This window comes from Macaca thibetana, chromosome 9, assembly GCF_024542745.1.
Source record: "Macaca thibetana thibetana isolate TM-01 chromosome 9, ASM2454274v1, whole genome shotgun sequence".
NCBI classification, from domain to species: domain Eukaryota; kingdom Metazoa; phylum Chordata; class Mammalia; order Primates; family Cercopithecidae; genus Macaca; species Macaca thibetana.
In genome coordinates this window covers 117097964-117112083 of record NC_065586.1, presented here as the reverse complement: position 1 = coordinate 117112083, position 14120 = coordinate 117097964, and positions in this window count along the sequence as shown.

Here is a 14120-nt window from a genome sequence, read left to right as displayed (position 1 = left end):
TTAGCAGGGCATGGTGGTGGGCACCTGTAGTCCCAGCTACTCAAGAGGCTGAGGCAGGAGAATGATGTGAACCCGGGAGGCGGAGCTTGCAGTGAGCAGAGATAACGCCACTGCACTCAACCTGGGCAAAAGAGTGAGACTTCATCTCAAAAAAAAAAGAAAAGAAAAGAAAAGAAAAAAGAATAAAAAAGAAAGTCTTGCTTCATCTCCAAGTATTTTGGGGTTTTTTTCAACTTTCTGTTATTGACTTGTAGTTTAATTTCACTGTGGACTGAAAGCAGGGATTGTATGATTTTTACTGTTTTATATATGTTAAGATGGGTTTTATGGCTCCAGAATGTGGTCTATCTCAGTGAAGGTCCTATATGAGCTTGAGAAAATATATAATTTATGGTTTTAGATGAAGTAGTCTATAGCTTTCCTTTATGTCCAGTGTTTTGGTGGTGGTATTATGCTTAGCTATGTCCTTACTGATTTTCTGCCTGCTGGATCTATCCATTTCTGATAGAGGAGTGTAGAAGTATCCAACTATAGTAATGAATTCTATTTCTTTATAGTTCTGTCATTTTTTGCCTCATGGAGTTTGACACTCTGTTTTTGTTAGGTACATACACATTAAAGATTGTTATGTCTTCCTGGAATATTGACCTTTTATCCCTATGTAATGCTCCTCTCTTTCCTGCTTGATTACTTTTCTTGTTCTAAAGTTGGATCTGTCTGAAATTAATAAGCTGTTCTTACTTTCTTTTGATTAGTGTTAGCATGGTATATCTCTTTCCGTTCCTTTACTTTTAATATATATGTGTCTTCATAGCTAAAGTGGGTTTCTTGTAGACATCATATAGTTGAGTTTTGCTTTGGATTCACTCTGACAATCTCTGTCTTTTAATTGCTGTATTAGACACTGATATTTGAAATGATTATTGATATAGTTGAATTATCATCTAGCATCTTTATTACTGTTTTCTATTTAGTGACCTTGTTCTTCACTCCTTTTTTTGTCTTCCAAACTTTTTCTGCCTTTTGTAATTTTAAGTGAGCATTCCATATGATCCCATTTTCTTTCTTTTCTTAGTATATCATCAATTATACTTCTTTTTTTGTGGTTGCTCTAGAGTTTGCCCTATCCATTTACAACTAATCCAGGTCGACTTTCAAATAACACTATAACACTTCATAAGTAGTGTAAGTATCTTATAATAACAAAATATTCCTAATTCTTGCTGGGGGTGGTGGCTCACGCCTGTAATCCCAGCACTGTGGGAGGCCAAGGCGGGTGGATCACAAGGTCAGGAGATCGAGACCATCCTGGCTAACACGGTGAAACCCCGTCTCTGCTAAATATGCAAAAAATTAGCCGGGCGTGGTGGCAGGCGCCTGTAGTCCCATCTACTTGGGAGGCCGAGGCAGGAGAATGGCATGAACCCAGGAGGCAGAGCTTGCTGTGAGCAGAGATTGCACCACTGCACTCCAATCTGGGCAACAGAGTGAGACTCCGTCTCAAAAAAGAAAAAAAAAATTCATAATTCTTGCTTTCCATCTCTTGTATCATTGCTGTCATTCTTCTCACTTATACATAAGCATACATAGGAATATATATATATTATAATATAATGTAAGCATACATTGGAATATATATTATATAATGTAAGCATACATTTTTGAGTAGATTGGTGATATTATATTGAATAAACTGTTATCCGTTAGATCAATTAAGAATTAGAGGCTGGTGGGGGGGGCGGATCACCCGAGGTCAGGAGTGCGAGACCAGCCTGACCAATATGGAGAAACTCGTCTCGACTAAAAATACAAAATTAGCAAGGCATGATGGCACATGCCTGTAATCCCAGCTACTTGGGAGGCTGAGGCAGGAGAATTGCTTGAACCTGGGAGGCAGAGGTTGCGGTGAGCTGAGATCGCACCATTACACTCCAACCTGAGCAACAAGAGCAAAACTCCATCTCAAAAAAAAAAAAAAAAAAAAAAAGAATTAGAAAAACAAGTTTTCATTTTACCTTCACTTAATTATTTTCTGATGCCCTTCTTTATTGAGATCCATGTTTCTGACTTACATAATTTCCCTTTTCTCTGAAGAATTCCTTTTAACATTTCCTGCAAGGCAGGTCTTCTAGCAACAAATTCCCTAAATTTTTGTTTATCTGAGAAAATCCTTATTTCTACTTTACTGTTGAAGAATAATTTTCCAGGACGTAGAATTCTTAGTTGGTGAGTGTTTTCTTTCAACACTTTCAATTACAATTAGGTTTTCCTATCCTTGCACTTGTTCACAGAGAGGTTTCTGCTCTGATAAGTTGTGATTCTCTATATCCACCTGCCTGTCTCTCCAATTTGGGGGACAGCTTTTTGCCCTGTGCACTTACTTTTCTGACAGATCTAAGATTCATTGAGTTTTCAAGTTGTTTAGCTTTTTTACGTGTTAGTATTGGGTGGTTTATTCCAATCTCTTTACATGTTAGACTAGAAACCAGAAGTCTCTCATTGCATTTTCAGAGTAATAACTTCATTTACTTTATTTAACCTTAATTACAATGGATTAAACATATGCAAATAGAAGAATACATGGAGTCTCTTATTTATCCTATGAGAAAGAGTGGTCATAATACTTCTCTTATTGTTACTGGGATCTGATTTTCTTTGCCATTTGGGCTACTAAGAACTTGTAAAGTAACAGAATTAAATATTGCTTCACTGAACTAGCTGGTTCAGTGAAGAACATCAGGTTGTATAATCTATTTGTACTATGCACAAAATCAGGCAATAATGAGGATACAATTTAGAACACAGCAAACCTCAGACCAAAGTTATTAAGATGAAGAGAGGCTATTCATACTTGCCTCCCCACCACCATTCCTTTGCCCACCCAACATAGTCCTATAATTGCCACCTCAGTGCAGGGCTGGTGTGAAGAAAAGCACAGAAGACCTATGGAGAGAGGGATGCTCCAGAAACCTGGCAAGTGGGTGCAGGGAACTGGTGAGAGAAGAAATTGTTGCTGTCGACTGAATTTGGATCCCTGTTCCAGTTTTGAGGAGGCCTGGTAGGGTTTCGAATTCCTTTTTAATTACTTTTTTTTGGCCACAAGACTATGGCTTCTTGAATGCAGTGCTGCCCTGACATTGAACTATGTGGGTCCTGGGATTTAGAAGGCTTGCAGAAATACCTCTGCTGTATAGCTGGGTTGGCTCACGGGGCTTATCTCCCTCAACATGCCTACTGTATGCTGTGCTAACATTTTCTTAAAGGAAGATGATTACTACAAGAATAAAAAAGAAAGTAGAAAATGACATGTAATCTATAAAATAGTTTCTGAGGAGAAATATATTCCTGCCTGGCACAAATAAAAGGATTTTTATATTGTTGTTACTAGAAGAGAGTCAAGTCTACTTTTCAAAACTGAAAACCTCAAAGTTTTGCCTGGAGAAATTTCCTTTTGCAGGAGGATTTTGAAAACTTCGACTTTGATCTACTTTGTTTGGTCCATGGGAAGTAATATTGGTAATATCTCAGGGTTCAGCAGAGTAACCCCATTAACTTGCCATGATCATGAAATGATTACTTCTGCTTAACAAAGGCATATTAAAAATAAGACAGAGCCTCCAACCAAAGGCATTTCATGTGTCCTAAGTAGCCCCATATGATGGACACATAACCATTCTCAATAAACCAAATAATCCAGCTTGTCTTCAGAAGTTCAAGCTGATAATAGTATGAGGTAAGTCTTATACCATGCTTGGCAGGACTCTGGTGAGGGGTGCAGGCTCTAGGCTACCTCTACCACCTCTTCCTCAACTGTATTTGCTCATTGCAGAGCCTGTTTTATATCTTAGGTTAATGTATAAGATGTCATTTGAACAAAGGATTCTGTGCACCCCCCGACCCCGCTGCAATGGTTTGAAAGCCATGGAGTATTCATAGCTACAAATGGGCTTTGTTTTCAAACAATGTATGGGTCAGTTACTTGGAACTCAGAACACACGTCTACTCCAGTAGAAATAATATTAAAGATTGTAGGTAGGATCCTAAACTAGTCCATAGATGCCTGATTTGTAACCCACTGTGTCCTGGAAAAGCAGACAGCTACTGGAACTTCTACAGCAGGTGGGTATTTTAGAAGTAGTAGGTTCAGTATCTAATAAAGGTCAGAAAATATTAGTAATAACAAAGAATAGTACTTCTTGAACACACTGTATGTGCCAGTCTCTCTTCTGTGTGGTTTATGAGTGCCATCTCATATAGGATTAATTAAAGTTGACCCTACAGAATTGTGTGTCAGGCACTCCACAGATTTTCTCATTTAGGCTTCTTTTTATTTATTTATTTATTTATTTTTTATTTTTTTGAGACGGAGTCTCACTCTGTTGCCCAGGCTGGAGTGCAGTGGCCGGATCTCAGCTCACTGCAAGCTCCGCCTCTCAGGTTCATGCCATTCTCCTGCCTCAGCTTCTGGAGTAGCTGGGACTATAGGTGCCCGCCACCACGCCTGGCTAATTTTTTGTATTTTTAGTAGAGACAGTGTTTCACTGTGTTAGACAGGATGTTCTCGATCTCCTGACCTCGTGATCCGCCCGCCTTGGCCTCCCAAAGTGCTAGGATTACAGGCATGAGCCACCACGCCTGGCCTTATTAGGCTTCTTAACAACCTATTTTACAAACAGAAAAACTAAGTCAGAGAAAATGATTAACTTGCTTCGATTTGTTCACATTTTGATCAGATTTTCTGATATCTGGCAGAGTGATTTCTTTCAAGTCATTGGTCCCATCTGGTCCTGATACCTGCAGAAGTGCACTTGTGGCCACAATGGGAGAGGACATAGGCCAGAGGGTGTGACAAACTGGGCAGCAAGTCAGCAGTACCAGAGGAGAGAACAAGTTTGTAACCTGAGTCTCCACTCATCACCTGTGGGACTCCAGCACATTTTGTTAACTCTCTTGGCCCTGTTGTCCTCATCTTTTTACAAGCATAGTCATAGGATCTACTTCATGGGGTTTCAGTAAGGATTAAGTGGGAACCCATTAAATGTCTGAGCAAAGTGTCAGGTGCCCAGTAGCTATAACTCATATCTGTTCCACGTTCCCCTGAGTCACTGAACTAAAAGCCAAATGTCTTACTTCTTTCTGACTACCATGGACTCCTGACCCACATAAGACTTCAGGCATTTCTGGCAATGTCTAGGGAGACCCAATTATATAATCGAACATTACAATAGGAAAATCCTGTGGTACCCAGGATAATAAAAATGGCAGGTGGCAGACATCTCACCTCAGATTCAGCTCCGTGATAGTATTATTAGTCCTGTACACCTTGAACCTTCTCAGTCTTTTCTAGAAAGGTCTTGAAACTTCTGAAAGAAGTGAGTTGGACCTTGAAGCAAACAATACAGGAGAGGGACAGCCCCTTAGGCTTTCCCAGTGGAAAGTCTGAAAGAAGATGGCAGACACAGAGGCCCAGGAATGGTGTCTGGGCCACAGTGCCAGTATTCCAGAATTCCCAGCCAGTGTACTTCAGAGTCAGGGCCAAAGGCTGGCCATGAAGGGCCTGCAGCCAGGATGCTTCAGATTTGCTGTTGGCCATGGGGCTTCTGCATTATTTACCTATATTTTATTTTATTTAAATGTTGTGAGTGGAGGAAGGGAAGGCTTACCTTTAAAATGAAAACTGGTTTGTGAACCCATGAAGGAAAATGTTAGAAACGGATAGAGATCTGCCTGGGCAGAGAAGTGGCTCCTCAAGCAACATAATTGGGTAGAATTCTCCAAACACCTCAGGCTACAGGAGAGAAAACAGGGCAGAAGGGCTAAGGACAACCCAGTTTTTGAAAAAAGAAAGTATACCTACATATGAACATAAGTTTATCGTAAATTGAAGTCACATAAAGAATTGTAGGCCAGGTGCCGTGGCTCACACCTGTAATCCCAGCACTTTGGGAGGCCAAGGTGGGTGGATCACTTGAGGCCAGTAGTTTGAGACCAACCTTACCATCATGGCCAAACCCCGTCTCTACTAAAAACACAGAAATTAGCCGAGCGTGGTGGCATGTGCCTGTAGTCTCAGCTACTTGGGAGGCTGAGGCAGGAGAATCACTTGAACCTGGGAGGTGGAGGTTGCAGTGAGCCAAGGTCATGCCATTGCACTCCAGCCTGGGTGAAAGAGTCAAACTCTGTCTCAAAAAAAAAAAAAAAAATTGCAGCACAGAATTTATAAACAATAAAAATATCCAATAATCTTAATTGAAAATTCTATATACCTATATAAAGTCATAACTTCAGTGTGACTTCCTATTTCATGGAAAATTTATGGTTTTTATAATTTGCAACTCCATACTGTGACAAAATCAGACAATGAATAAATGCCTTATGACAATTTTAATGAGCAAAATCAGTCATATCATTGAAAAATTCCAATGAATATACAACTAATGAATGTTGGTTCGTTGGTATTTTCATGAGACAAAAATGAAATAGTGAAGATATATGTTGAAACTTCACTCAATTATGTGAGCAACTTCTTTGCTGAATCCGATAATAGTTGTCTAATGCTAGAAAACTGCTATATAGGACACCCTTTTAAGTTTAATTATATAATTTAATTATATTATTAGATTTTTCTCAATCACTTTGTTAAATTGAGACAATAAACAAAACAACTTACACCAATTCCTGTGGTATAAATACTCCCATCATGGCCATTTGAAGCTATTAAGTTCATGTCACTGAATGCAGAATTGGGAAGAGATGCACAGTACCACTGTTACATATACCGCTGTACACATACCATTGTTACATACTATACAGATATGACAGATGTAAATTCCCTCCAGAACATAAATAATAGGAGTAAAATACTTAGGACGTAATGAGTTTTGAGTATTTATGACCTTTGACTTTAATATAATATAGTATGATTTATTTAATTGCATGTCTAACTTAATTTTTAATATAGCTTTGTTTAGCCAGCTCACAAAATCCTTGAAAGCTTAGCAATCAGTGACAGGAAAGTGGACCATGTTCCTGCTTGCTCAGGCTGTGGATCCGGGGTAGCCTCCTTAACCCCACCATGGAGACCTTGGTGCATTTCACCAGGAGCTCCCCCACCACCCCCATCAGGGCTAGTGCTTGTGCTCACCATTGGAGTATCCAAGTGGTAGGCTTCGCAGTCCATCTCCACTCAGCTTTATTCCCCTCTCCCTGCATCTGGGGCTGAGCAGGGAATTCAGGCCACTCTACATTCCACAGATCAGCCCATTGCCTGAGGCAACAGAGAGACTTTCCCAGTAAACAAAATCAAGCATATAACATCTGCTTCTCTTGAAGCCAGCTCTTACCCACAAAATCTTACCACATACAGAAGCTGCTGACCCATGTGCACTGGAGAACAGATATACTTCCTGAGACCTCTGCCACCCTGGCTCTGCAGGAGGCTGTGAGCCTGCTCACATGTCCAATACATTACTACTACAACCAGAATATGAGAAAGCCACCACACAATGGCTATCTATAACCAGGGAACTCGTACAGAGTCATGGCCACTGAAAGCACTCAGAACCAAAGCCAAATGACCCTGCACAACATCAAGGGGGGAAGAATCCTATCCAAATGAAAGTAAATTAAAAATAATAAAAAGAGATAGTTTATTCAGATGAGAAGGGCAGAGAAACAATTGTGAAAGTATGAAAAAACTGTTACAACACCCACAAAGGAACACACTATGTCTTTAACAATGGATCCTAACCAAAATGAAATATTTGAAATACCAAGTAAATAATTTAAAATACTGATTTTAAAGAAGCTCAGTGAGATCCAAGAGAAAGTTGAAAATAATATAAAGAAATCAGAAAAACAATTCAGAATATAAATGAAAAATTAAACAAAGTCATAGATATTTTAAAAGACAAAAACAAATAGAACTTATGGAAATGAAAAATTCATTGAAGGAACTACAAAATACAGTTGAAAGCTTTAATAATAGACTAGACAAACCAGAAAAAACAATCTCCAAGCTTGAAAACAAGTCTTTTGAATTAACCCAGTCAGACAAAAATAAAGCAAAAGTTTTAAAAAATGAACAAAGCCTTCAAGAAGTATGGGATTATATAAAACGTCCAAACCTACAAGTAATAGGTATACCTGAATCAGAAGAAAAAAACACTGGAAAAACGTATTTGAGGAAATAACTGAGGAACATTTCCCTAGTCTTGTTAGAGATTTAGTATCCTGATACAAGAGGCTCAGAAAACTCCAAGAAAATACATTGCAAGATATACTTCATGAAGACATATAGTCATCACACTATCTGAAGTCAAAGTAAGGGAAAAATTCTAAAGTCACCAAAAGAAAAATGTCTAATCACCTATAAAGGAAACTCCATGAGACTAACAGCAGATTTCTCAGCAGAAACCTTACAAACCAGAAGAAATTGGGGTTCAATTTTCAGGCTTAAAGAAAAAACTCTCAACCATGAATTTTGTATTCTGTTAAATTAAGCTTCATAAATGAAGAAGAAATAAAGTATCTCCCAGACAAGGAGACACTAAGAGAATTTGTTATCATTAGACCAGTCCTTCAAGAAATGCTCGAGGAAGTTCTAAACATGTAAACAAAAGGTTGATACTTAACATTATAAAAACACACAAAAGTATAAAAATCACAGGTCTTATAAAACAATTACACAAAGGAGACTACAAAGCAGTTAGGTGACAACATTATGACAAGAGCAAAACCTTGTACATCGATATTAACTTTGTTTGTGAATGGATTAAATGCACTTAAAATATATAGATTGTTGGAATTAAAAAATAGATCTAAACATATGCTGCTTACAAGAAACTCACCTAACTGGTAAAGGCATATAGACACAAAGTAAAGGGGTAGAAAAAGATATTCCATGCAAACAGAAACCAAAATCAATCAGTAGCTATACTTACATCAGATAAAATAAACCTTAAATCAACAACAGTAAGAAAAAAAAAGACGGTCATTATATAATGATAAAAGAATGTATTCACCAGGAAGTTATAACAATCATAGATATATGTGCACCCAACACCAATGCAGCCAGATTCATAAAACAAATACTATTAAATATTAAATCCAAGAAAAGAGATAGATGGAAATACAATAATAGTGGGGCACTTCAACACCCCACTGACAACACTAGACAGATCATTGAGATAGAAATTCAACAAAGAAACACTGGACTTAATTAGGCATCTAGACCAAATAGACCTAGCAGACATTTACAGAATGTTCTATCCAATGACTGCAGAATATACAGCGCATAGAACTGTATAGATAGAGCATATGTCAGGCCACAAAACAAGTCTCAATAAATTTTAAAAAAGTGAAATCATATCAAGTATCTTCTCAGACCACAGTGGAATAAAAGTAGAAATCAATTCCCAGAGAAACTATGAAAACAATACAAATACACAGGAATTAAACAACCTGCTCCTGAATGATCTTTGTGTTAACAACGAAATTAAGATGAAAATTTAAAAATTTTTGAAACAAATGGAAATGGAGACACGACATATCAAAACCTCTGGGAAACAACAAAGGCAGTGCTTAGGGGAAAGTTTATAGCAGTAAATGTCTACAGAACAAAAATAAAAAAGATCACAAATTAACAACCCAATGTCACACCACAAGGAACAAAAAAAAAAAAAGAACAAACCAAACACAGTGCTAGCAGAAGGAAAGGAATTACAAAGAGAAGGAATAAATGAAATTGAGACAAAAAATACAAAGGATCAATGAAGCAAAAAGTCGGTTATTTGAAAAAATAAACAAAATTGATAGAGCACTAGCTAGACTAATCAGGAAGAGAGAAGATTCAAATAAGCACCATCAGAGATGAAAAAGGATACATTACAACTGATACCACAGAAATACAAAAGAGCATCAGGGACTGTCATGAACATCTCTATCTTCACAAACTGGAAAACTAGGGGAAATGGATAAATATCTACAAACATACAACCTCACAAGAATGAATCAGGAAGAAATAGAAAGCAAATAACAGGCTGATAACACGTAGTGAGATTGAATCAGTAATAACAATAATTTTTAAAAATCCCTCAAGCAAAAAAAAAAAAAAAAAAAAAAAATGCCCAGGGTCAGATGGATTCACAGCTGAATTCTATCATGTATACAAAGAACTGGTACCAAACCTACTGAAACTGTCCCAAAAAAATCAAGGAGGAGGGAATTATCTTTAACTCATTCTGTGAAGCCAGTATCACCATGATACCTAAATGAGGCAAGGACACTACAAGAAAAAGAAAACTACAGACCAATATCCTTGATTAACACAGATTCTCAAAAATCCTCAAAAAAAAACCCAAAAAAAAACCAAAAAAAAACTAACAAAGTGAATCCAACAGCACATCAAAGAGATAATAAGCCACAATCAAGTGAGTTTTATTTCAGGGATGCAAGGATGGTTCAACATACACAAATCAATAAATGTGATTCATCACATAAACAAAATATGAGGAAAAACCATATGATCATCTCAAAAGATACAGAAAAAGCATTTGATGAAATTATGCATCCCTTCATCATAAAAACTCAACAAAGTAGGCATCAAAGAAACATAACTTAAAATAATGAAAGCCATATACAACAAACCCACAGCCAACATCATACACACACACACCACAAAATACTATGCAGCTATAAAAAGAATGAAATCATGTCTTTTGCAGCAATGTGGATGGAACTGGAGTCCATTATCTTAAGTGAAATAACTAAGAAACAGAAAATAAAATACTGCATATTCTCACCTATAAGTGGGAGCTAAACTGTGTACACATGGACATAAAAAGTAGAATAATAGACGTTGGAAACTCAGAAAGGTGGGAGGTGGTGGGGAATGAGAAACTGCCTAATAGCTACAATGTACACTATTTGGGTGATGATTACACTAATAGCCCAGACTTCATTCACTACACACTATCTCCATGTAACAAAACTGCACTTTTACTTTCAAACTCTATAAAAATAATTTTCACAAAAAAGAAAAAAACGTTTAGCAATCAACTGCCGAGGCTACTACAATGAGGCTTCAGCAGACACTGGCTGAAGGCTACTGGGAGAGGCAGCAGGAGGCCTGAGTGGAAAGTGCAGGGCTTGGCCATTATTGCTGGAGGAAAAACCCTGGTAATGCAGGAGAGTAGAAGCAGAGAGAAAGCAAAGCTTGACCATGGAGAATGGCCTGTGGAAAGCCATTTTGAGCAGGGGCAAGAAACACAAAAACAAGCACCTTTTTGCTCTGGAATAGTTGTGATGTGAAGAGAGGAAGGCGGCTCCCCTAGCTTCAAGAACTCCTGGCTAGCTCCTCATTGCTCAGGTCCCAGCCTACAGGTGTGTCCTCAGGAAGGTTTGCTGTGACTGCTTGGCCTCATGCTTCTTCCTTTCCGTATCACTCATCCCATTTGTAATTATTTCTTTAATACCCACTTTCCTTCCCCAGTAGATTGTAAGACATTCAAGGGCAGGGACTGTCTGGTTTCCTGCCTTATCCTCGGGGCCTGGCACAGAGCTTGGCACTTAGGAGGTGCTCAACAGATTACTTATGGCAACAAACTAATTTCAGCCTTGTAATGACTCCAGGCATTGCCTTCCTTGATCTTATCTCAGCCTTGGCTTCCTGTTTGGATTCAGGTTGCTGCTAACAGGTGCAGGTGAGCTGCATGGCCTTATCAACTGGACAAATTTAGTGGAGTCACTTTTCAGATTAAAGAAACAGTGGGAGAGGAAGTTTGAGCATGAGGTCACAAAGGGAACTTCTTGGGCTACTACTTTCCGTGATCTCAAAGCAGTTTTGTTATTTCATTTTCTCATTCATTCACTCGTTCTTCATTCATCTGGCAGGTATGTTTTGAAAACTGACTCTGTGCCCAGCCCTGTATAAAAGCATCTGGTACCTGGTACCTTCTGAGTCATCAGTGGGGCAAGGTAGGTTGTGAAAGCTTCTGGAATCAGGCAGATGTAGCTTCAAATTTCAGGTCTTTACTGACAGTGCATGAAAACTTGGGTATGTCTCTTAATCTCCTTGAACTTTTGCTTCCCTCTTTTGTGAAAAGGGCAAATAAGGTGTCTGTTGCAAGGCTATTGTAGGGCCCAAAGGTGATGAGATATCCAAAGTAACCAGCTCCTAGCTGGAGCTCCATGTATGCTCATTCCCAGCACCCTTCCACCCCCCACATCCCTGCCCACCTCCACCACATCTCTAAGTATATTTTCCACTTCCTTTTTCACTTAAAAAGTTTGCATTCGTTCTGCATTGGTTTCATTCAGAGCTTCTCCAAGTGCAATGCCCAGACCACCAGCATCAGAATTCCCTGGGGAGCCTGTTAAGATGCAAATTCCTGGGCCCTGATATAGTTCCCAAGAATCAGAACCTCTGGGTGTAGAGCTCAGCAGATGTGATTGCAGACATGTTCCCGAGGCAAAGACATCAAACTTGGTGCTTTCGGTCTCTGAGAAGCCCCCTGGCAGCAACGATTGGTGCCAGAGACCTAAATTTGGCTTGAAGAGAACCAGAATTGAGAGAATATCTGGAAACATGTGTGTGATTTGCGAGGAAAACAGAGGGGAGGGAGGATATATGTGAATGATGTTGGCGGGGATGAGTGGGGGTGAGATGGGAATGAAGGAGATGTCAGCTAGCAATGTCCTGGCTGGGCAAAAGCTAGGAGATGCCACCTGAGCCTGAGGGGGAAATCTGCCCCACACTGTAGATGGCTGCACATGCTGGCTCCTCCAGGAGTCACAGGGAGGTTCAGGACCTCCACCAATCCCTGCAGGTGGCCTCCTGACACTGAAATTCTCCAGGTCAGTCCTGGTTTCAAATATTTTGTCCCCTTACTAGATTGCATGTCCTCATGACATTAATAGCTGCTAGCGTTGCAGAGAGCTTCTTGTCAAATGTTTGGAAAAGAGAAGCGGTATTAGGGTCAAAATTGCACTCAAGTCCTGCCTCTGTCCCTGGTAAGGAGGATGGCATTGGGAAAGTATGTGAGTTCTTGGAGCATCTGCTTGTTCATCTGTAAAGTGGGAATAACAGAGTCTGCCTTTCAGGATGGTGGTGAGGGATCAATGACATAGATGATGTGTTTAAAGCCCAGAATGACAAGGCACAGAATACACACTCCTTCCCTTTTCCCCACCCATTGTCCCAGAACAGGAGCCCAGGAGGCAGGCTGCTTCTCTCTAGAGTGGAAGTTCACAGTCTCCACTGACTCAGGCAGCTCTGGCAGCCACACGCTTCTGAAGCCACCCACTGCGGTGATTCTTTTGTCTGTGAGTTGCACTTTGATTGACAGGCCTTTGCTCAACACAGAAGGTTTGCATTTTCCATGGAATGGGAAGAAGAGACACGAAGTAGGGAGCTTGGGAGGCGAATGATGTAGAGCTGATGGCCAGGAGGCAAGCCCAGAAATGTTCAAGCAGGGAGTCAGAAGTGGAAGTGGAAGTTGCCAGTGAAGGACAAGGGGAACTTGTTTAAGACCAGCTCCTTGGCATTTCTCTTGAAACAAACTAAACCTTTAGTCATTGCAAGCTATAAAAAGGGTTGTGTGGATGGGAAGGACCCTAGTGGGTTAAGCAGTGATATGTGAGTCCACGTAATTCCACACTCAGAGGAGGGGCTGCTGCTCACAGAGTGGGGGCACATTACGGATTCCAGAAAGGGGCCAGCCTGAAGGCTGTGGGCTCTTCTCTAAGTGGATTCAGTGGCTCTATGGGCAACACTCCTGGTTGTCCCCAGCTCTGAACTCACTCCCCTTTCATTCCCTTTCCCTGCCTTGATCATCATATTTGATACCAACAGCAGCAGAAGGCAGTGCAGGGGGAGTACAGGAGCTCTCCCCCATTCCACTGGGCCTCCTAGAGGTGCTGGCGGGAACCGAAAGCTAACAAGGTTCAGCTTTCTGTGGGTCTTGCAGGGACTTGCTGTGGCCTCCGGTGGCAGGGAGGTGTGTGCTCTGCTGGCAGTGAACACAAAGTCACTGGAAGGGAGATTAACTGGGCCCCCAAAGGCACCAAGGGCATTTGGCCAGCGTCCTTCTCCTTTATGCTTCTGCTTTGGGTGATCAGAA